The sequence below is a fragment of the Phodopus roborovskii genome, unplaced genomic scaffold (assembly GCF_943737965.1).
Source record: "Phodopus roborovskii unplaced genomic scaffold, PHOROB, whole genome shotgun sequence".
Classification (NCBI taxonomy): domain Eukaryota; kingdom Metazoa; phylum Chordata; class Mammalia; order Rodentia; family Cricetidae; genus Phodopus; species Phodopus roborovskii.
This window is the reverse complement of record NW_026126485.1, coordinates 16,985,570-17,008,546: the sequence shown is the minus strand read 5'-3', so window position 1 is coordinate 17,008,546 and position 22,977 is coordinate 16,985,570.

Sequence of the window (22,977 nt, the reverse complement as noted above, 5' to 3'; positions counted from 1 at the left end):
TCTATATCTGACTAATCTCATAGGTACAGGAAATGTGAGTGAAGATAATCTATAATACTCGGGAACTTAGCTAAAAAGACTGATTAAAACTTTCCTGAGTAAAGCAGGAACAAATACTTAAACAATATAACTATTTACATATACCTACATGTAAATCCCTAAAATAGAGGTAGAGTATAAGTGTCAAGACAAGAGGTAGAACTATAAAGGGCAGCAAGATAAATATCCCAAATTGTATCAATATACAAAATGTCTTGAACACAAGAAAAGTATACATACATAGAATATGGTAAAAAATAATGTGCATAAATATTATAAGTGGAAACATTTAACACAATATAACAAAATATAAACTTAATTTTACATAGCTTACCACATAGGAATGCATAACAATGTAAGCTGTAAAATACTATCTCATTCAAACTCAAATTCTCAAGGAAATAGGCTAATCTACTTATATCCCATCTAAACCATACCTTTACCCACCATTCCCTATTCCTGTCTAAAAGATAAACCCGAGTGTAAGCATCACCCAATCCCAAATAACTAAAACCAACCCAAAGACGATGACTATTATCCCAAATTTCCAAGGGTAGGGAAAGGGGCGTAGTCATATTAAGATTACTTCCTGCTGAAATGGGACGATGATTGCTCCAATGGATCCTGTAGGAAGAAAATTTTTAGCAACCAAATTTCTCAACAGAACTGGCTGTGACATATGTAGTTAGTCACTGTGTGGCAGAAAATTCTTGACTGTAGTTCTATTTGAAACTGGCCAGGGTGTAATAAAAAGGTGCACCATTACAGCTAGCTAGTCATGAGTTGTCTCGAGCAAAACAGTCTCAAACCGGTTTTAGGGTGATGTTTGTAGTTCCGATGCATCAGGTTGAGTCAAGTGGAAATGATGATGTGGGGCCCCATCTTCTTTCCGGAAAGTTCAAAGACTGCTGTTAGGAATCGTTATTATTCCTTGTGGAAAAGTTACACATCAATATTAAAGTAAAATTTTCAAGTTTTAAGGTATGCATTAGGGAAAGACAACAATAAGCATTAAAAGTATGTGAGAAAATTAGGATTTCAGAGAGAAAATTGCATAAGATATGAGTCCCCAGATTTTGTTTCTTCTGCCTTACACCAATTGGCTTCTTGATTTAAGGCAGAAACCATGAATTGCGGTAAATAAGGGTCAGGATAAACAAATAGGCCGAATAGATGTTTATTCAGGGAGAAATAACTTACAACCTAGACAGATGAACACCAGGAAATTCAACCCGATCCTCTCCTGTCCGAGTCACGCCAGAAAGAGAGCGCCTTCCTGGCCCCCTCCGACCTCCTTCCTCAGGTCACCTCCGCCCATCGCTCCACCCCCCAATGGGCGTGGTCAGTGCTACAGAAGGACTACCTCACTACAGGCTATTCTGTGTGTTTTGCTACCCCAGCTGGCCTCCCAACAGACAGACCCCCAAATTCAGTTTGTTAGTCAGGATTCAGTTACTGTAACAACACCTGGCACCACCAAGTTAAAGGAAGAAAAGGTCTGACTCACAGATTTGATGTTCTACTCCATGACCAACTGTGTCATAGCTTTGGACTTTTAGCAAGGCACTGCATCATGGTGGGAGTGTGTGGTGAAGCTGAATAACCTACCTCATGACTGGCACATAAGAGAGAAAGGAAGAGGAAGCCAGGATTTCCCAGACCCTGTCAACAGCACTTATCCAATGTTCTGAGGAGTCACACTAGGTCCCACCTCTTAAATTTTCTATAGCCTCCCAATAGTGCCCTCCTGAGACCAGGCCTCTAAAAGCAGGTCTAACCTGTGGCCAACAGGCTGCATGCAGCCCCATTCTGCTAAGAATGGCTCTGGAAGTAGCCTAGCACAAAATCAGAAACTTAGTTAAAGCATTTAGAAGAGTGTGTGTGTGTGTGTGTGTGTGTGTGTGTAAGAAGGTGGAGGCCAGAGGACAGCATCAACTGTCATCTTCAGACGTCATTCATCCCTGTTTGTTGAGACAGGCTCTCTCATTGGCCTGACACACATCAAGTTGGCTACACTGACTGGGCACTGATGTGCAAGGATCCACCTTTCTCTGCCTCTAGGGTGCCAGGATTACAATTACATACCACCACACCATTTTTTAAATGCGAATTTTGTGAGATTGAACTCAGACCCTCATCCCTACAATGAAAAGTGCCTCTGCAACTTTCCACCCCAGGTTTGGGAAATTTTTGTAATTTTTTTGTGCCTGAATTATACAAATTTTCAAGCATGGACTTTGTAAATGATACTGCCACTTAATGCCAGGAACATATGAACTTTTGCCAGTTTTGCACAAGAACATTGATTAGCACAGGACCCACAGACTTTTCCTTTGGAGGTGGGGGCATAAGGGACATTTATCAAACTGCAGCATTTATTAGCTTGCAAAGTCAACAGCTCTCCCACCAAACCTTTGTTAAGTCCTTATCTTCCTTCACAGCCACATCAGTCATGTTCATAGATGTTCAAAGGGAGTTCATGGCTATTTGGCAGTTGTCATGTCTCATTCATGAACACCAGAAGAAGCTAAGGCTTGGACCACAATAGCATTAAATAAACACTTAGTTGATTATATTGCAAAAAAAAAAAATTTAATCAGAATTCTTATGCCAAATGTACTAGTTCTTTTCTTCAAGGTTAAGAGCCAACAGGTATTTATAACTTCCCACTGGTGTGCACCAAATACAAAGATTCTTACTTGAGAACAGATCTGTAGAGCCAATAGGACTGAAAGCCGAGACAGGAGCAAAGCTTTTATGAGATCCCAAATGAAAATGAACCTCCCACCCCCCCAACCTACTGGGGACTGATTTCAGCTATCTGAAAGGCACATGCTTCGGTTAACTAGAAAAGTAGAACAAGGAGGCTGAATGCCAATGGGCACGTAAGAGATGGAACTAGGATGTGGGCAGAGAAAAATGAGATCAAAGCAACAAGGCTGGGAGTCAGCCAGCAGCTCCTGAGGAGGGGGAAGTCCAGTAAGGGAACCTACACACACCATCACCACCAGGGAGCAAAGAAATCTGGTTAAGAATCTCAGGTGGGGAAAAGCAGCAAACTGTGTTGATAGATCAACTAATTTGGGGATTCTATAGTTCTCTCTGAACTCCATCCCATAATTTCACTGTTCCCTAACATTTCCTGGGTGGGAAAGAGATGAAAGGTCTAAAGCCAGGAGACTAGTACTGAGGTTGGAACCAGGGTTTTGCATGTGCTAAGAAAGTGCTCTACCCCTGAACTAACCTGCAGGCTCAAACATGCATTTTTCATTGGTCTTGGTAGCCAATGTAAAATGTGAGGTTGAGGCCAGGTGTGGCAGCACACACCTTTAATCAAAAGCACTGGGGAAGCAGAGGCAGGTGGATCTTTGTGAGTTTGAGGGAGCCTGGTCTTCTACATAGCAAATTTCAGGGAGGCCAGGACTAGAGAGAGAGAGACCTTGTCACAAAAAAAAAAAAAAAAAAAAAAAAAAAAAAGGAAGGAAGCAAAGAAAAAGAAAGAGAAAGAAAGAAGGAAAGTTTTAAGATTGAGAAGAAACTTGCTACAAAGAACTGAATATAGTAGGGGTACAGTGGTGACAATGGGTGAGTTTTGGGTTTTTCATTTCCTTCCTGTTCCATTTGACACATACCCTGGGGCCAAGTTCATGAAGTGACAACTTCAAGGAAGGAAGAGAAGCCCCTAAGATGAGGGGAAAGTCCCGGAGTTAGTTGGTAGAGGCAAGTTGGAGAAGGGGAGAATAGTCTTGGGAGGTGCCAAGCCTTAGAGAGGAACTCTGTAGTTGGTTGTTTTTAAGTCTTTACTTTTTTGGCTTTGGAGGGGGGGGCTGCCACACAGCTCCCAAATAAGTCACACACAGAGGCTTATTATCACATGAATGCCCTGCCTTTAACTTGGCTTGTTTCCAGCCAGCCCTTCCTTCCTTCCTTCCTTCCTTCTTTCCTTCCCTCCCCCCCCCCTCTCTCTTCCTTCCTCCCTCCCTCTCTTTTTTGATTAAAGTCAAGCAATTGTCCCCAAATGTTCAAGTTTTTGCTATCAAATTTAAGAATTTGGTTAAAATGAGCTTAATCTGTTTACATTTAGGAAGCAGCTGTCTTTCAAGATAGCAAAATAAACAGATACAATAAGATTTGGTGGGCTGTGGCTTGCAATTTAGAGGCTTGATTTAATTCTGTTCAGTCTGCCTTGTTCTAAAATATGCTCTGCAATAAAAGTGTATGCATTTTAAAGTATTTCAAGTGTTCATTGTGGCTTTAGCCAGCTTTTATTAACTTAATTTATCCCATCTACCTTTTGCTTCTGGGCTTTTACCTTTCTCTGTTTCTGTATATCTTTTCTTTTCCTTCTTATTCTGTGTCTGGCTGTGTAGCTGGCCTCTTCTTTTCTTGCTCCTTGATCTTTCTCTCCCCAGGTTTCTCCTTCTATTTATTCTCCCTGCCTGCCAGCCCCGCCTATCATTTCTCCTGCCTTGTTATTGGCCATTCAGCTCTTTATTTGACCAATCAGGTGTTTTAGACAGGCAAAGTAACACAGTTTTACAGAGTTAAACAAATGCAACATAAAAGAATGAAACACATCTTTGCATTATTAAAACAAATGTTTCATACAGCATAAATGAAGGTAATGTATTGTGCCACTCCTCGTGGGTCAAGAATTCAAACATGAGTCTATGAGGCCTATTCTTATTCAAACCAACATAACAGCAAAGCTAGTAATTAGCTACTAACAATATAGGACAATATAGGCTGTGATTCTCTAGCAGTTTAAAGACAGAAGAGTGGCTGTGGCAGAGGGTGTTGGTTGGGCACAGGAGACATTTATAGATAAATTCATGAGTTTTAATATTTAAATAGTAGTTCTGAACCTTTAGCAATACATTAGAATCATTTGGGGACATTTGAAGCTTGTGGGCCTCAGAGATTTCAGTTTAATTAGACCAGTGAGATCTTTTACCATTGAGATACACATACACTTAAAACTCTCTAGGAGACTAGAATACACCACTAATGCTCAGGACAGCTGATTTAAGTACATGGATGAAATAAAGGAAGACAGTTTAGGAAAGCAGGAAGACATAGAACAAAGATTTCCAAGCAAGCATATTAGGGCACATTTGTAAGATGAGCAATCTGTCTGCTTGGAGCTGAGGATGCTTTAAGGTGGTGGTCAGTAGATTTACATAGACCAGAGTGAAATTATAGTAGGGCTGATGTACTCTGGAGACATGGAGGAAAGATGGGAAGATAGTTGACACCTGGCTATCAGCCCTTACAATTACTTACTAGACTAGTAAATGTGCTGATATGAGTCTTTTTACAGGTTTGGGTGCTGGGATATAGATGCAGAAATGGACAGAGAAAACACTGTGAATGAAGCTTGGCAAGGCACACACCTTTACTCCCAGTACATGGGAGGCAGATACAGGCAGGTCTGTGAGTTTAAGGCCATCCTGGTCTATAAAGCAAGTTCTAGGATAGCCAAGGCTACACAGAGAAACCCTGTCTAGAAAAAACAAGTAAATGAATATGGGTAATAATTAGAGTATAATTGGCCCCATAAGCTCATTGAGCATTATTAGGAGGTTTGAATTTGTTGGAGTAGGTGTGGCCTTTTTGGAGGTAAGCTCTGGGGTCTCCTTTGCTCAAGTTTCACTCAGTATGACATTCAGTGCTCTTCCTGTTGCTTTTGGATCAAGCTGTAGAACTCTCAGCTCCTTCTCCAGTACCATGTCTGCCTGCATGCTGCCATGTCCTGCCATGATGATAATTGTAAGCTACCCAATTAAATGTTTTCCTTTGTAAGAGTTGCCATGGTCATGGTGTCTCTTCACAGCAATAAAACCCCTAAATAAGACAGATGTTAAGGGAAAGCTTGAGTTGTAAAGGATTTCAATGTCTCAAGGCTGATGGCCAAGAAATATGCTGAGGAGGGAAAGGATTTGTTGGTGTGGAGGTAAGAACATGAACTTGGTCAGCTCACAAGCTTTGCTCCATCTGTTTTTATCTTCCTCAGCAGAGCCAGCATCTTACCTGCTCATTCATGATGACTTGGGTGGAACAACTGCTCATCACTATGGTTGGCAAGATACAAGTGAGGGAAACTGGGAACTCAAAGTAGCCATCCAGCTGTGAAATTGAATGAGAAAGGAATTAGGAATGAATACCAAAGAAACAGACAGGACACCCTAAACACTCCTGAGCCCTCTCCATGGTAGGTTCAGGCTATCCAATAAAGATTGCTAAGCAACTCTGTCATTCTACCACAGAGATACTTGATCAACCATGTTCATTGCTTCTCTGTCCATAATGGTCAGAAACTGGAAACAATCTAAATGTCCCTTAAATGTATAAAGAGAATGTGTTACATTTATACAATGGAATATTATTCAGCTATTAAAAAATGAAACCATGAAATTCACAGGTAAATGGATGGACTAGAAAAAAAATCACCCCAAGGTTACCCAGACCCAGAAAGCCAAATATGGTATTTATTCACTTAATATGTGGATATTAGCTCTTTAGTCAATGATAACCAAGCTACAGTCTGTAGAACCACAAAAGTTAGATATAGAGTAAGGAGCTGGGGGCATGGCAGGTAAATCTCTCTAGGAAAGAAAAATAGAATTGATAGTTCTTAATGGATGGGAAGGGCTGGAACAGAACAATTAACTGAGGGAAGTGGGGGAGGGGCACAAGGGAAGAATACAGGGAGAGACAGTTAAAATAAAGGACCATTTGAAGGGTAGTATAAACCCCTAATACAAGCTTTGTAAAATATGGATACATATGAAAGTCATCTAAATGAAATTGCCAAATAATGTGGGAGACAGAGCCCCAACTAGCCATCTCTTGTCACCAAATAAAGCTTCCAGCACCAGGACTGGGTTACAGCTAATTGAGTTGTTGTCCAAAGGGTTCCCATGGGAACCCCCAAACAAACCAGTCTGGTTCCAAGACTAGAGATTGCTCTCCACAAACTGACAGAAAGGCCTGATTGCTAAAGACAATACTTACACAACTTATTGAACGTGAAGAACTTGAGCTGGTACCTACATAGAGCCTTCATCCCTATGTTCTATTGTCTTTGGTACAGGAAAGTACTCTAAGGAGAAACATAAACACCAACCAAGCCACAAACCCTTTGGTCTACAATGGTGTCCTTCCTGCAAGACAAGCTGGTGGCACAAAGTTTGTGGGAGCCACTAATCAATATCTGATTTGACTAAGGAGCACTCCATAAGATGGAACCACACCCAACACTGCTTGGATGGCCAAGAACCAAAAACTAGATAGCTCAGGGACATAGGGTAAAGCCAAATACTTCTGTTCTAAAAAAAAAAAAAAAATACAGTGTAAAGCATCTCCTAATGATATTCTGTTATACTCCTAGATCAGTGCCTTGCTCAGCCACCATCAGAGAAGCTTCACTCTGCAGCAGATGGGAGCAAATACAGAGAGCCACATCCAGACATTATGCAGAGAGATAGACCTTGGAACACACAGCTCTAAATGGGATGTCTCCATCAAATCCCTTCTCTCGGGGTTCAAGGAAACCTGGGGAAAGGGAGGCAGAAAGAACATCCTTTGCAGATATCTTAGTTTTCAGTTTGGTGATTTTATGGGATTCCTGACTGTGAGTGAGTGGATCTCTGCGTCTATATCTGTTTCTTGTGCCTTTTCTTGGGCTCTTTTTCTTCTGTTTGTTATGTTCTGTTCCAATGTATTTCTTTTTGTTTATCTTATATATTTTTTTATCCTTTAGAAGTAATGCTTGTTTTCTAATGAGAGACAGAAAGGGGTGGGTCCAGGTGAGATGGAAAGTGGAGGGGAACTGGAAGGAGTAGAGGGAAACTATAATCAGCATATATTATGTCAGGGGGGGCTATATTCAATAAAAGAGAAAAAGGAGAGAGAGAGAGAGAGAGAGAGAGAGAGAGAGAGAGAGAGAGAGAGAGATGAGTATCTCTGGAAGACTTCCACAAAGCATCCTCAACCCCCCTGGCTCACATACATTGATGGTCAGCTACTATTTTTGGCACATGTGACCACTCCATTTCTGGTAATGATTCCTCAGTTTTCCTTTAAGGTAAGTCCCCTGTCTGAGGGCATTCTGTCTTATTGACACTATTCATCAAAGTGCTGTGTCCTGTTCTGACTAGGTTTCAAAGTCAACACTTACACATTAAATCTCAGGAATGACAAGAAACTCTTTCCTGCCCCTGAATCATCCCAAAGTTTCATTTGCCTCTTTCTGTGCATCTCTGGGAAACTAAAGTTCAAGCCAATAGCTAATTGGCTTCACATACAAAGAGCCAGCCCCACCTCATCCTCGAATCTGAATCCTGACACCACAGCATCAGTGCAGATGCCTGTGTCTAAAGTGGCCAAGTCTTGGAGTCATGCCCCATGAAGTTTTTCTGGTCCCTGCTCTCTCTGTGTCCTGCTATGTCAATTTCCTGAGAATTCTCCAAGGTTCATCACAGCCTTCCAAGAATCTCTCAATTACTGTAGAGCAGAAGGGCTTCCCTGTTGTTTGAAACTGTCCATGTCTCCTGTCATGATTCACCATATTCTGGGATCTTTCTCTCTTCTGTTTTCAAGAGCACAATTCCAGAGATTCTCGCTTTAATTTCAGAGAAGCAACAAGCAATGGTACTGAGAAGAATCCCTCTGCCATCCTTCATGAACCCCACTAACTTCCCAAGGTTTAAGTCCCTGCTGAGTCAGCCTCTCCTCAGGGTGCCTGAAACAGAATCCTGCATCTCTTTCTCCTTGTCTCCTCTTGTTTCCAATGACCAAGTTTAACAATAACCAAGGAAGGGGTTAGAGAGACGCCTCCGTGGTTAAGAGCACCTGTTACTCTTGCAGAGGATCTGGGCTTTGCCTCCCAGAACACTCTTGGTGGTTCACAACTGTCTGTAACTCCCGTTCCAAGAGGTATGACAGGTTCCTTCTATGGCATGAGGCATGCAAATGAAACATGGACATTCATGCAGAAAAAAAGATTCCTATACATAAAGAACAAATAAATCTTTAAAAGGCTAATTATAAGAGCTATAGGTTTAACTCAGTGATAAAGCATATTTTTAGCATGACTGCTGAGTTACACACACACTGCAAACAAATAAGTCAATAACACCCCACACAAACCTAAGGATGCTGATGCTATTATCATTACCAGTACATTCACAGAAGGCCATGCTCTTCTTGTATGTGAATCTGAAATAAATTCTGCCTAAGACACACTTTCCTTGTATGTGAGTTGGAGATAAATTCTGCCTAAGAAGTTTGGTCTCTCATTGGACAGAGATATATGCCTTTTACCCTGGAGAAAACAAACATCATTAAAAGCAGTAATGTCACTCGATGTGTATGCACCATTTTTCATCTTCAAAGCAATTTGTAGACATTAAAGAATTGACTGCCAGCTCTTCTTAGATAAGAATAAATACATTCTGCTGGGCACAGCCCTATCTGTGTCTTCACACCTAAGCAATGGACCCTGCTGATACACTGTGCACTGTGGCTGGGCAAGAACACTTCTTATGAGGGTAGATGGGATTGGGGGGGGTGAAAAAAAGCAAGCAAGAAAGAAAAGCAGAAAGACCTGTAATCTATCTCCTGACTACTGTGAGTCTGGGAGGACAGTTTGGAGAAATCCCTGCAGGGTTCTGGCCTGACTCTGATTCCATTCATTTCTCTCTGTGACTGCACAGAAGTCTCCAGAGAGATCGTGTCATTTCCAAGCATCCTTAAAGCTCCTGTCATCTTTGATGTTCCTTCCTCTATGTGCCTGGCACACATGCTTCCTTATTCCAGATTCAGGAGTTGCATGGCATAGCCAAGGAAACCAGTATTAACATAGCATTGTGTGTATATATACACATGTGACACTGGTATTTTTCTTGCTCTCTGCTCCCCCTCACCTTTCTTATTTGGGGCTGGGGGCTGAGAGCTGGGAAGGTCAGTAGTGCTCCATACCTCTTTTAAGGTTCAAGGTTTTGCATCAGTGGAGCTGGAGGGAACACAGTGAGATTAAGCTCTGGCTTACTCTTAATAAATCATCCCATCGAACCAAAGATGAGCCTGCACCTGGCAGAACTTTGGAGCAGTTGGGCACCCAGGCTGGATGTGAAGCTAGGGCTAGAGCCCATTCTCCCAGTCTCCACTGCTGCTCATCCCTTTCTGTGGTTAGCTGTTCCAGCTGTCTCCAGTCCTCCCTGGAGAGAAGTGGAAGGCTTGTCAGACACAGCAAGCAAATGAAACTTAGAAGGCTCTGGAAGGCACGTGTGGAGGTTTCTCTTCACTGCCAATTTGATCGAATCGACTCATCTAGAAGATGTACTTCTGGGCATGTTTGACTGTGCTTGCAAAGAGATTTATTAAGAGGGAAGGCTAGTATGTATTTGAGGTTACCATCCTATGGGCCAGAATGTCAGATGGGATAAAAAGGAGAAAAGGACAAAGTCAGCTGAGTACCAGCGTTCATCTCTCTATCTCTGTTTCCCGTGACCAGCAGCTCATGCCCCTGCCTCCACGCCTTCCCTGCCATGATGGACTATACCCTCAAATAAGCCCTTGTCCCTTAGTAGCTTTGGTCAGTATCTTTGTCTCAGTGATAGGAAAAGAAATTATCTCAAAGAAACTCAGACAGGTCTCACTCAGTGCCTGTGGCTCTTCCCAGCACTGCTCACTCAACCTCTTTCTGAAGCTCTCTCTCCCAAGAGTGGGGCTTCCCTTTTCTTCCCCCAGCTTCTGTGATTCCGACAGAACCTCAGCCATTTTGGGTATGTAGTCTCTTGCTCTCTTGGCTCCCAACTGGCTCAGCTCTTGGAGCTCTCCTGGTCCCCTTGACCCTCCCCATCTCCTTTCCTCTTTTGCTACAGCACCACCATGGCTCAGTCCAGTCTGCTGGCCTGGTTCTGTCTGGACCATTCCAGACACCCATTGAATAATGCCAGCATTTGCCAAAGCCACTGGGCCCAGGTTGCATGTACAACAGAGTTGGAATTCATGCAGGGATGTCCTGGAAAATCACAGTGTAAAGCCATACAAGTCAAGTTTACATTGTAATAGAAACTCTAATATGTTGGAGTATTCCTGGACTGTCAGATATTTGCTGAGGAAAGCTATAGGCACAAAGTAGAGCTGGAGTAAGAGAAAAACTATGTGTGCTGTAGGTAGCAAAACTGGAAGAGTAGGAAACCCTAACCTCTGGGAGCCCAGGTGATGCCACCAGTTGCTCCAGAAGCTGACACTGCTCTATAGAGTTTGGTGTTTTTCCTGGTGGATTTCAGTCTTTCTTTGATCCAGTCTTCCTTTCTATCCTCCCATGCCATTCTTTTGGAATGGAAACATTTACTCTGTTTTCAACATTGAAAGTTTGTAACTTAAAAATATTACTTTACAAGGATCATAGTTCAGTTTTGTCTTGAGTCTCAAAAGAAACTTTGAACTTCAGGCTTTTGAAGGTGGTAGCACCGTTTACATCTTGGGGACTCTTACAGTTGAACTAAATTCACTTTGCGTAATGGGGTGGTTATGAGCCTTGAGGAACAAGGAAGAAACGCTAGTTAAAAGTGGTGTGTTTAGCCACCAACTAACAATTTGAGCATCCGTGGAAAGGCTACCATAAAAGCCCTTCCCAGATAGTGAGATCAACAACTAACTTATCCATGGAGCCCTCATCTAATACCTGTTGCAAACAGGAGCAAACACCCACACATAAACACTGAGTTGAACTAGAACCCAGATGCAGATGGAGAGGATAAGACCAGGCTGCAGAAACACATAGAGACAGCTGACCTGAACAAGGAGGAGCTAACGGGCCCCCAGACTGAGAGCCAGGAAGCCAACATGGGACTGACTCAGGCCCCCCTGAATATAGGTCTCAGCCAGAAGGACTGAGCAGTCTAAGGGACCTCACCCAGTAGAGCCAGGATGTATCCCTGGTGCACAAAAGGACCTTGCAAACACATTCCCCATGGAGGGATAACTGCCTTAACCTAGAGACAGGAGAGAAGCCCTAGTCCCTACTTCACATGACCTGTCAGATCTACATGACCCCAACTGAATGGCATTCCCCTACATATGGAATTGGGGTGGGGGTGGGAGGGGAGGGTGGTTAGGGTGCATGTGAGAGGGCAGAGAGGGTAAAAGAGAGGGAAGGAGGGAGGGAAGGCTGGGGGGAGGGAGGGAGGGAGAGGGAACTGGGATCGACATGTAAAATAATAAATTAAATAAAAAAAATGCTTTGACTCCAAAATTTAAGTTCAAGGTCAAGTTACTGGGGAAAAGGATTTCTATTTTTGTTTCCACAGAAAATGAAAAGCTGTGGATTCCTTCCAGACTAATGTGGTTTGATCAAGCCAGACCACCTGAAACAGAGTACCAGGTGATCCTACATTCAAAACAGCTGGACAAAGCAGCCTTACAGACTACAGCCAGGATTTCTGCATCTTCTTAGAATCCCCCATGACAGCACCCCTTACCAGCAGGAAGTAGTTTGGAAAGAACGACGTCCAAATTCCCAAATATTGTCTATAAATGTTTGTTTTCATTTAAATGGACTTGGTTATATTAAATAAATAAATAAATAAATAAATAAATAAATAAATAAATAAAATGGTGTGTTTAGATGTTAACCTGACAAGGAGTAGACTTGTAATGGTCAATTTTCACCGTCACTTTGACTGAATTTGAAATCAACTGAGAGATACCCTTCTGGGCATGTTCGATGAAGTAATGAGGAGGGGTGAACACTCCGAAAGCAGGTAGCATCATTTCACGGACTAGGGTGCATAAAAAGGGAGAAAGCCAGCTGACCACCAGCATTCATCTCTTTACTTTTTGGATTCTAAATCATGACAGCAGGAACAACCTGTACTAATGTTTCTCGAAAATCTAGAACTGCTTTAACACCCAGTTAGTTATACTACTGCTGGACACGTACAAAGGGCTCTACATCCTTCCACAGAGACACTTGCTCAGCCATGTTCAATGCTGCTCTAGTCACAATAGCCAGGGAATGAAACCAAACTAGATGCCCATCAGCAGATGAATAGATATGACACTATGGCACGTGTGCACAATGAAATTTTATTCAGCCATCAAGGAAAATGAAATTTGCAGGAAAATATGTTAAGTGGTATAGCCAGGCTCAGAAAGATAAATAATTCATGTCTTCTTTCATACACAAGTCCTAGCATCTAATTTTTATATATGTATTCATATTATAGGTCATGAAACTAGAAAGGGGATCATAAAGGGAAGAAAGATTTTTTAGGAAGTGGGGTATGTAGAATAGAACACATGTGACACAAAATTGGAAAGAAGAATTCTGGGGGCAGAAGAATGCAGCAGGGGAGGGGATGGCCAGGCCAAGAGAGAGGAGAGAATTGGGGGAGGAGGACCAGCAAAAATAAAGTATGGGACCAGAGAGATGGCTCAGTGAGTAAAGGGCTTGCTGTGCAAGCGTGAGGACCTGAATCTAAATCCCCAGATCCTACATCAAGCTGGAGGTAGGTATATGCGTCTGTAATCCCCATGCTCCTATGGCGAGATAGGATGCAGTAATGAGAGACTCCTCGGAAGCTTACAGGCCATCTAGCCTTGAAACACAGCAGAAAAGAACAAAAGACCCAGCCTCAAACAAAGTGACAGGCAGGGTTCCCAGCACTGGGATTGTCCTCCGATCTCCACACATGTACTGTGGTGTGCATGCCCACATTCACACAAACAAATGTGCCCACACATATCATGTACAACACAAAGATTAAAAAGTTGAATTCTTTTAAATGTTTGACATTTTATTTTATACATGTATATAACATGTTTTTATCAACCCTACCCCAGTCTCTCTCCTCCAACTCACTCCCTATCCCTCAACCACTTTGCCCTCCCAACTAACTTCACATGCTGCATTTTAAATCCACTGAGTGTACTTGCATGTGCATGGATGTATGAAGATAAAAATTCTTCTAAACCAAATTATGCATAAAAATGCCACAAAGAAACATGTTACTTTGTGTGATGGTCTGAATGAGAATAACCTCCACAGGCTCATATATTTTAATGTTTGGTTCTCAGTTGACATTTAGGATTAAATGTGAACTTAGTGGAGGAGGTTTGTCATTGGAGTTGGGCTTTGAGGTCTCAAAAGCCCATGGCAGGCCCATATCTCTCTCCCTCTCTCCCTCCCTCTCTCTCCCTCCCTCTCTCTCTTCCCCCCCCCTCTCCCTGCTGCCTGTGGATCAGGATGTGAAAGCTCTTAGCTATTCTCTCAGCACCATCCTGTCTGCTTCCTGACATAATAATCATGGACTAACTTTCTGAAAATGTAGGCAAGCCCCTATTTAAACAATTTCTTTTATAAGTGGCCCTGGTCATAGAAATAGAGCAGTAACTAGGTTACTTTGTATGTCAATTGAAAATAAAAATAAAGAAAAAAAGCATAAATGAAAGGAAGAATTCAAAAGAAAAACAACAAAAAACCCTCACTAGAATATTTTCAGGATGCTTACTAGGTTTTCCTTATGGTTTTTAAAGTGGTAATGCAAAGGAGAAGTGTGGGTTTTGGACTTGGATAGGCCTGAGTTTGAATCTAAACCCTGAAGCTTAATTATCTGAGCTCCTAATAAAAAATGGGGAAGATTATTGGTAAACTCACATGATGCTAGGTTTAGGAACTAGAGGATATACATGCTAGAAGTTCTGAAAATCATTGTGTTACTTCTTGTACCTTTTAAGTGGATGCCCTGGTTTCCAGTTCTAAATCTATTCCTTTAACATAACTGTGCTTTAGCATTCCTAATGTTTCAGATGTTTGAACAAAGTGATTGCTCCCACTCCCGGTCATTGCCAAGTCAAGCTCAGCCACTCTGGAGAGGCACACACGGAGTCTTCAGAAACAGGTGAGTCTTGTTTCCATTACAGTCAACACCATTATAGGTCAAAGGCAGGAATGCAGGTAGGATGGGTAAGATGAACATAGAGGACTCTCCATAAACTGACACCCCCACCCCAAACACAGAAGTTGGGAACTGAAATGTGATTGGGATGCAACATTATATTTATTACTAGAGGTAGACAGCCACTGAGTCTGACAGACACTGACAGAATACTGAGAGCTTTTATTCACTGAACATCATCTACTATGATGCCACTGTCCCACACTGAATTCTAACATATCCTAAGGAGGTGCTACAATAATGGCTATTTTATAGATTAAGAGACAGCAGGCCAAGAAACCAAATGCCTTAGCCCAATATCATGTTCTCAAATGGCAAGCAAGAGAGGAGGCAAGGAGTCAGTCAGGGAAGGAGTGAGCCAGGCCATGGCAGTGGTGAGACTCTTGCAGCCTCATGCAGTTTACTTAGTTTTAATTATCTTGTTCCTGGGTACGTGCAGGAGCAGATGTTTTATGAATATCTCAGAGCCTCATAAAGAGATTTATGGCTTTTTTTAATGTGTGTCACAACCTCCAAGGCATAAGGAAGACCTTCAAGTAGATAAGGATATCCACTTAAAAGCAGGAGGGGTAGTGTGTTCAGGGCTGTCCTGGGGAAACTTAGAAACAGCATTCCTGGGAAAAGGTATAAATGATCCATGAGAAATTTCCCACTGAGCCCATCCCACCTAGAGGGATTCTCCCTCAGCCTAGACACATGGGGGAGGGCCTGGGGCCTGCTCCAAATGATATGACAGACTTTAAAGACTCCCTGTGGAAGGCCTCACCACAGAAAGGGGATGGGATGGGGGTTGCTGGGGGGTCAGAGGAGGAGGGAGGGTGCAGGAACAAGCTTGTTGCAAATTTAAATTAAAAAATTACAAAATAAAACAAGAAAATTTCCATCAATCCAAGTTGTACAAATATTAAAAGCCCCCCCCCAATACACACACAAACATGCAACACGTGGAGATCAAAACCAAAGGTGACACAACAGCCATCATGTGGCCGCTTTGCTGGATCTTTGTCAAACAGATGTGCTGGCTTTCTGGCCTCCGGGATCCCCATCAGATATGGTTGTGCTAGTAATATATAATACAACGAATTCCAAATTGCATCTCAAAGGCCAAACAAACAAAACTAAATCAGAACTTCCTCTGGGGAGCTCATTATTCTGCAACTTTAAATGTCAAGAAGGTATTCTATACAACGGTGAGTTAAATGTGGCCAGGCAGTGGTCACCACTGTCTGTGTATCTCCTGTTAATGTTGGAAAATGGGCAGGGGAAGGGGATATGCTGGGTAGATGAAAGTTAAACATTCCTAGGATATCCTGACATTCTATAGTATGTTCTAGAACAAACAGGTAGAAATAACTACTGTCCAAGTGTATTCATAGTTTAAGCATTAGTTCATGGAGTGTTGTGATGCCATAAAGTGCCAGATTGGTATTTGACTTAGTTAAAAAAAAAAAAAAATGACCTGAGCTCTATGGTAACCTTTCAGAGTGGTGGTCCCACAAACTGAATGAAGGAGACGGATTAACACAGAGACCTGAGTGTTGAGTTACTCACTGGTCAGTAGTTTCATGTAGATAAAGAGAAATAGGTTAATTTAAATGAGCTAAGCTAGGCCAAGTGTTCAAAACTAATAACAAGTCTCTGGGTCATGATTTGGAGCTAGCTAGTGTCCCAAAATAAAAAGCCTGGTATAATGGTGCAGGGCTTTGCATGCTCTTAGGGACAGATGTCTGTGCTTACCTTAGGAGACATGGGAAGCCACTGGAAGCCACTGAGGGCCTTGAGCTGTATAACTTGACTGGAACTTGTGTCTCTGAATGATCAAGGCCCTCTTCAGATGTTCATGGACTAAGGTTTTTTGAAGCTGGCATCAAGACTTGAGAAGACTTGTATATGGTACTGCCTAACAATGCCCTTGGTTAGTAAACACTGTATTGAATAAAGCAGTAAGGCAGGTTTCCTCTGTGGCTCTTTAGTAGGGTTGATGGACCTTCTACTGAGATTTGAGGAAAACGTATGTTCTTCCAAAGAGTACCATGGAGCCGTAGTGTAAGGGCACATGCCTGCAATCCCACACTAGGGAGGCAGGTGGGAGGAAATTGAGTTTGAAGCCGTTGGATCTACACAGGAAGATCTTGTCTCAAAAATGAACAAATACTGAGAGCACAGCCCTGTGGTAGAGTGCTTAGTTGGACTATACAAATCCTAGGATTCCAACCCCAACACTACACAACATTCACCCAGTGATTTTTCTCCTTAAAATAAATAAATAAATAAATACACTAGTTGGTTACCTTAGTAACACCATACTTCTCAAAGAAGAACTGCAGTCTGATACCGGAACTATCCCCTGCAAGGGCATACCTTCTGTGTGATGGCTTTGATGTGTGTACTGGGTGCCCGCCATCCCCAGTTGTTCTCAGCTAGTACTCTTTTGCTGTGAAGAGACACCATGACCAAGGAAACTTACCTTAGTTAGTGTTTCTATTGGTGTGAAAAGACACCATAACCACACAACTCCTATAAAGAAAACATTTAATCGGGGCAGCACACTCATAGTTTCAGAGGTTCAGTCCATTATCATCATGGCTGGCAGCTTGGTGGCATGCAGATAGACATTGTGCTGGAGAAATGGCCTAGTGTCCTACATCTTGCAGGCAACAGGAAGTTGACTTGATACTGGGCAGTATCCTGAGCATAGGAAACCTCAAAGTCCACCCCACAGCGATATACTTCCTCCAACAAGGACATGCCTACTCCAACACAACTACACCTCCTAATAGTGCCATTCCCTACATGATTGTGGGGGCAAATTACATTTAAACCACTACATTCCACTACCTAGCCCCCATAAGCTTGTAACAATATCACAATGCAAAATGCATTTAGTCCAACTTCAAAAGTCCCCATAGTCTATCACAGTTTCAACAATGTCTTAAAATCCAAAGTTCGAAATCTCTTCTGAGATTTGTGCAATCTCTTAACTGTAATCACCTTAAATCTCAAAATCAAAAAGCACATCACATACTTCCAGCATTTAATGGCACAGGATAAATATTACTGTTCCAAAACACAAGGAATAGAGCACAAGGAGGAAATACTGGGTCAAAGGAAGCCTGAAAACCAACAGGGCAAACTCCAAGCTTGGCATCTCCAACTCCTTTCAGCTTTGTTGACTGCAACACACTTCTTTCCCTTGGGCTGGCTTCACTCCTTGTGAACAGCTCTCCTCGTGGCTATCCCACATCCTGGGTTCTCCAAGGCAATCCATGCTTCAGCTTCATGGCTTCACACAATAGTCTCTCTTCTAGGCCTCCATTCAGGGACACATGTCTGGCCTCAGCAGCTTTCCTTAGGTATGGAGGCAAAGTCCATAATCTGTTTCTTGTGTCCTTAACTCTAAAGCCAGAACCATGTGACTAAAGCTGCCAAGTTCTTCCTCTTACTGGGGCGGGAACATGGCCCTCTACTTCAATTACATCTTCGCCAGCTTTCTGTCCTTCACTGCCTAAGCTTGGCTGTCCTGAAGCTTGTTCTATAGACCAGACTAGCCTCAAACTCAGAGATCTACCAGCCTCACTTTCCCAGGGCTTGGATAAAGCAGTGCCCCAGCTTTAAGCTTTCCTTTAATTCCTTTGCACAAATTGAAAACTGGGTGGGATCTTGGTCCTCGGGGCATTCCCTTTATTCCATTTTTTAAATCCATCCATCTCCTTAAACACGGGATTTAGCTCCATTCCATTTCCTGATGCTCTTCATCTCAAAATCTTTTTTTTTTTTTTTTTTTTTTTTTTTTTTTTGTAATTTACCCTACTCAGCATGTTCCTTTTCATTATAAATCTTTGTGGAAGTTACCACTAATAACCACACAACAGAGTCTATACTAAGCTGTTTTGAGATTTCTTCTGCCAACAGAATTAATCTAAAACTTTTCACTTTAGCCTAAGGCAGACTCCTTGACAAGAACAAAGGCAGCTACTTTCTTCACCAAAATATCATAAGAATGATCTCTAGGCAACATACTAAAATTTTTCTCCTCTGAAACCTCTTCAGTGAACCCCGACAATTCAAATAAATCTTAGCACTTCTGTCTTCCATGTTCCTACCAGTATGGCCCATTAAATAGTGCTTAAAGCATTCCACTGCTTCTATAACCCAAAGTACCAAAGTCTAAATTCCTCAAAACAGAAACATGGGTCTGGCCTATCACTGCAATACCCCAGTTCCCTGGTACCAACTTCTGTCATAGAGTTTTTAATGCTGTGAAAAGACACCATGACCACAGCAAATATTACAAAGAAAACATTTAATTGGGGTGATGGCTTACAGTTTCAGAGGTTCAATCCATCATCATGGTGGGGATCATGAAGGTGTGCTGATAGACATGGTTCTGGAAAAGTAGCTGAGAGTCTGACATTCGCAGAAAACAGGAAGTTGAATGTGACACTGGATGGTACCCTGAACATAGGAAACCTCAAAGGCCACCCCATAGTGATACACTTCCTCTAGGTCCATGCCCACTCTAACAAAGTCACGCCTCCTAAGTGCCACTCCCTATAAGATTATGGCATCAATTACATCAAACTACCACAAAACTCATTGGGGGCTTGTTTACAATCTTAGAGGGTTAGTTCATTATCATCATGGTAAGCATGGCAACAGGTAGGCAGGCATGGTGGTAGAGTGTGGAAGAAGTAGCTGAGAGCTTTACAATCTGACCCACAGCCATCAGGCAGAAAGACAAACACTGGTCCTGGTGTAGGCTTTTGAAACTTCAAAGACCACTTCCAGTGACATACCTCTTTCAACAAGGCCACACCCACTCCAAAAATGCCACACCTCCTAGTCTTTCTAATCCTTCTCAAACATTTCACCAACTGAGGACTGAGCACTGTGGGGGCCATTCTCATTCAAACCACATCAGTTACCCAAGCACTCATGTCCCTATGAAAAGGCCCTTTACAGATGTACTTAAAACCACTATCAGTCAGGAGAGGGTATCTTGATGGGCCTGACCCAATCCACTAGAGGGCTCTGAAAGACATTCCTGTAGGAGAGGCAATCCTGCCTGAACAACAGATAAATCCAATGGCTGTAAGCTTCCAGAGCACATTTCTCTTCCTGCCTGCCCATGGAATTCCATTGTTCAGCCAGCCCTCTGAGAGGCAGAGTCAGTCTCTTGTTATAAGTACACACACTATAACAGGGACATTGTATACACACATACATATGTTATAGATGTTTATTTCACCCTAGTAATCCTCTCTGGTTGAATTCCAATACATAGTTAATTACCTTGCTTATGAAAGCTGGAAAATTATGCTGAGGGACCTGTACTGTGAAGGAATTAATTATATCAGCATTATGGTTAGAAACTGCAGCTGCTAGTAAAGTTGGGGATTTTCCTTTCTTGCAGTACAGTATATATTGTGAAAGAGCCCCTTCCCTGCCTGAAGGCTGGGCTTTTAATCTTAATTGACTTGACTTAAACAATGGGTTCTCAATCAGGGATCCCTAGAAACTGAGTGCAAAATTATTCTGAGGAAAGTATATGTTCTTACTAGATCCTCAAAGATGCATTTCCTTTTAAAATAGAATAATAGTTGCTTATGTTGAAGCTGTGTCATTTATACTCACTTTTCCAGTGAATCTGCATAGCTTATGAATGGGAAGTCGGTCTTCTTATTGCTTACCTTGTTCAAACCTTGCTGTTGGCAATTTATTTGTTTGTTTGTTTGTTTGTTTATAGAAAGGAGAATGGAACAAGCCACTTGCAATTAGGGGAAATCCAGTTTAAGTCTTTACTTGATTAATAGTTCATAAATACAGGGTAAGATAATAGCACCTAAGAATGTTACACATTAAATATAATCTCGAATAGATAAGGCAATCATTGATGCAGAAAATACAATCTAAGTCATCTTCAATTCATACTGAGTCTGAACAAAACTAAGTGATGATAAGTTAGAGAATTTCAATGTGGTCCTATAGAGCCAGCTTGGGGGTGTACACCAGTGATTCTAGAGCTCAGAGACCCAGGCAGGGGGTGGAGTGGAGAACCAAGTTTAAGGCCTATGGGCTACATAGGAAGACTCTGCTCAAGAAAATCATAAAATGAGATCAGACTAGGCTACTGTTGAGAGAGAGACAGAGAGACAGAGAGAAGCTAGGGAGATGAGGAAGGGCAGAATGGTGAGGGACTAATGTCCCAACATTCTTTTTATATCCCAAATGATATAACTTCTATGTAAAGGTTCTACCATCTCCCACTATCAACCACTCTTAGCATATGGAATTTGGAGATTATTTAAGATCCAGACAATTTAAGAGAGCATCCTCTACCCATCCATCTAAATCACAGTTCTGTACTAGCTCCTCCTTTCCCATTGAGCCTATTAGGCCACTTCCATTGCTATAACTGGATTCCTAAGGGATTTGTTTGGATTACAGTTCTGAAGACTGAAAGCTCAGAATCAGAAAGCCACCTCTGACAAGGCCCTCAAACTCCATCATAGCACAGCATCAGCAACAGGACAAGGAGGAGCATGGGGGCAGGGGGGGGGCAAGAGAGGTGACCTAGAGAGCAGGAACTGAACCATTCCTATGAGAAATAGTCAAGTCTCTTCAGAAAGACATGAATGCCCCCTAACTAACTAAAGGCCCAACCCTTCACCACTGCTACAATTGAAACCAAATTCCAATGTGAGTTTTGGTGGGGACAAACTATGTCCAAATATTTCATCCTACCTATCAACTTACCATCCATCTTGTCCTCTTATTTATCAGCACAGAGTGAAAGCCAAAATATCTGGGAGACAGCCTCCTCTTAATCCACCACCCTGCTTTCCACATAGGAATCAGAAAAACAATTCAGAAACGTAAGTAGATTATGTCTCTCCTTTGCTTAGCTCAATGGCACATCTCACTTCAGAATGAATTCCCAACATCTAACCCTGGGATGACTTGGTTCTGCTCAATTCTTTCCTCACCCACTGTGGTCATCTTTCTGATTTGTGGCTATTGTACCCAGAACATTATTGGTTGGTAGCACATGAGACAGACAGCTAGAAACTGTAATGTGTTTCCTTCCAGTCACCTGGGCAGACAGTGTGTCCAAAGTAGATGCGGGCTCCTTTTAAGTCAAAAGAGAATAATGACTAAAATGATGGATTTTTAATAAAGTGGCACTATCACCCTCAAAAGTCCAATGTATTTTTTAAAAAGCCATATTATAATGGTCTATGATAATTTCACTAATATATGCTAGGATAATTATTATATATGAAAGATGTCATGATTGATAGTGAGATATCTCTTGTTTGTCCTCGTAACTATGCCCAAACTGAAGTTAAACTCAAGGGAAAATTAGAATTTTCAAGTCAAGAGAAAATATTTCCTATTGTAATATAAGATCCTATTTTTATATGGGAAAGTAAATAATAAGCCACTTCTTTATTTCAAAATTTGCCTATTTATTATATGTATGTATGTATGAATTGTGTGCATGCGTGCATGCACATGCACATGCATGTGTGTACACATGTGTATGCTCATGGTGTATATGTGAGTGCATGAATATCAGAGGCTACTCTTGGGAGTCAATTCTCTCCTTCCACCATGGCTTCCAGGGATCAAAGTCAGATCGGCAGGTTTAAGTGCCTTTACCCACTGAGCTATCTCATCAGCCCATATTGCTTTACTTTTTAAGGCACACAAAATATTGTGTTTCAGCATGGCATCACCATACATTTTTCTCAGTCTTCCGCTTGCCCAGTGCCCTACAGACCCCTGTCCTTCCCACTCACACCAGTCCCTTTCTTTCCCTCAGTACTCATTTCTGCTTTCCCTTTACATGACATCTACCACCCTCTGCCTTCCCACATCATGTAAGCTCTCTTCTTCCCCTCTAATGACCTTATTATTTCTGTAAAGAATAATTCTGATCACCTATCTGACAGGTATAAAGGTGGAA